The sequence below is a fragment of the Pterocles gutturalis genome, unplaced genomic scaffold (assembly GCF_000699245.1).
Source record: "Pterocles gutturalis isolate BGI_N339 unplaced genomic scaffold, ASM69924v1 scaffold29186, whole genome shotgun sequence".
Classification (NCBI taxonomy): Eukaryota; Metazoa; Chordata; class Aves; order Pterocliformes; family Pteroclidae; genus Pterocles; species Pterocles gutturalis.
This window is the reverse complement of record NW_010106389.1, coordinates 57792-60337: the sequence shown is the minus strand read 5'-3', so window position 1 is coordinate 60337 and position 2546 is coordinate 57792. Positions and strand designations below refer to the sequence as shown.

The window sequence follows — 2546 nt, the reverse complement described above, 5'->3', positions numbered from 1 at the left end:
GAAAGAGTGAATGGACAACAATCGACTCAGAAGCCACCAGAAGATTCTGCCTGCAGCAGACTAGCTCCGTAAAGGCAAAGCACGCCCTTCAGTCCTCCGCCATGTAGAGGCTGCTTAAGCCAAATCCCAGGCTTTGAAAGTCACTCGTTGCTATTCCAAGAAAGCCTTCATGGAGGTCAAGGAGTAAGACATTGTGGATAGATCTTATATTCACACTGCTTAGAATAGCACTGAACCAGACTGCCAGATTTATTTTCAGACTGCTTTATATACATATATGTGCAGTAGAAGCCCAGCAGTTATACTATGCTTTGTTGCAAGTCTCACTACCCACAGAAAAACGTGGTGGTTTCTCACAGCCTTCCAGCAATGATTTAATAATAGATGCTATGACTTTTCATGATTAAATCCCATGAATCTACAAAATACACTCCATTCTATTTACTAATATGGTACAATGGGCATATATTCTCAAAAAGCATTTGAAACTGAGGAACAAAAAAAGAAAAAATGAACCAAGTATGTAAAGCTTTTGGTTTTCTTTTCTTTCTCTGCATAAGCACCAGGTCTCCTGACTCTAGTGTGGATTATCAAGGTCTTGCTGCAACTAATCTATCTATGACATCAAAAAAAATGATTAAAATTAACATCAACACTTCCAAGATTAGTGCTAGAAGTTCATTAGACTAGACTGCATGAGTACGACTGGGATTTGCTCTGCTATTGTGTCTAATTATTCGTGATGGTTTCTCCTTCCTGTTATGAGCTTGTTTAGACAGAAAAAGAGAGAGCAAGAAAGAGGACGAAGGAAGGGGGATGGTGAAGATTTGCTTAAATGGCTCACATCCTTGACAGTGCACAGACCTCGACTATAGAAAATAGCTGCTATGTTTCACTGATTGCATTATGTTGTTATGGCAACTGAAGTTTTTAAAATGATGAAAAGAAATGGATAGCACATAAAAAGCTAAGTAATTAGGCTTAATGGTTGAAACAGCCCCAACAGGAACAGAAATGCCACAGAGAAAAAGGAATCAATCTCTTAACTTCTTGAGTGTGCACTTTAAAGAGATGTCCCTTTCCCACAAAGTTTCCCCTCTGTTCTCTCGCTCTGGCCAGTCCAGTCCAGAGAACAGCTGATTAATCCAGTCTTAGTCTGTGATGGAGCCATTTGTTGCCTAGTCTCAGCATCGCTTCTTACACAGTGAAAGGTGGAGCAGATACTGAGAACAGTTTCCCTCAGTTGTTTGCCTTGTTTATTTTTCACAGTGCTAAAGGACCACTGGTGGGTTCCCTTTAACTTGTCTGTCCCAAAGCCTCTCTGTCAGCATTCACAAGCTGCAACTCACCACCTTGCTCACAAGACTTGTAACTGTAAACCTGTCATCACCTCCATTAAACTGGGGGTGCTGCGTTCACAAACAAGTCACCATCACACAGACTTTCCCTGGGCTATTGTCACAGGATCCTGGCGTCCCCTGAAGAGGATACAAGACCATGGACAGTGGAAAATACATCTCTAGAGGTGCCTGCTATCCTAAAGCACTGATGCCTGAAAGAGGGCAGATGATAGAGAAGGAGGGGAAGCTATTGCACAGCAACCTGGAAGCTGAAAGCAATCCTTGCAGGGGCAAGGATCTTTTTGATGGGGAAGGTGTACAACAGCGAACCTTCATCTTCTGTCTTTCTACAAGGAGCTGGAGAGCATTGGATTAGAAATTGGAAGAGCAACAAAGTGTCGTAGATGGACAACTACTGTATGTGAAGAAAGATGTAGCAGTTTGGATATGGTGCTATGAAAGAAGAATATTAAGCCAATAAACATGACGAATATTGCATCAGTATTCCTCTCTTCTTCAGTAGAAATGCCTGTAATCACACATTTATGAGTATCCACACTGCTTGCCCTTTGCTGCTACCCTTGGCTGCCAGTTGGGAAGAGATATATATTCTCTACCTCTGACAGTTATTACATTTTATAAAGAAAAATCAAGCCACTAAAGAGTTTTCTGACAAGTGATAAGGTCTAGCTATTCTTTTACAGTCCTTTCCTTACATAAGCGGCTGAGCTGCTCAACTGGAAATATTTGCTCTTGGCTGACACTTGACATGGGAAGGCTGAGCTGTAGAACCGGAAAGGTCTTTTTCTGTGCAATCTCTGCTATTTATTGTTTTAGAATGGGCATATTTTTCACCAGTTTGATTGAAGGCTTGTCAAAGCAGGGACCATGAGGAATCTTCTGCTTCCAAGTCTTTTAATTCCTTGGTTACAATAAGAAAATCAAGTAAATATGCTTGGTTAATAAAAAAGTGACCCCAAACCCAAACCTTGCCAGAGAAAGGGACTGTAGCAGGATACTAAACTAATTTCATGGATGGGAAACCAACAAGGACCAGAGCTATGGTCCTGCCAGGCCTTACACCAGTTCTTAGCACTACTAGAATGTGTCATCCACCAAAGTCAGCTGGAATATTCCAGTAACAGAGCAAAAGCACATGGGTAAATATTCGCAAGATTAGGGCCTAAGTGATTAGCCTCTCTGTTC

General features: G+C 41.5%; 1 protein-coding gene across 1 annotated transcript in view; it reads right to left on the bottom strand.

The window, feature by feature from the left end:
- HIPK2 (homeodomain interacting protein kinase 2) overlaps window positions 1–2546 on the bottom strand; it is a 34654-nt gene that overhangs the window by 3893 nt on the left and 28215 nt on the right. The gene's annotated exons all lie outside the window — the stretch shown is intronic.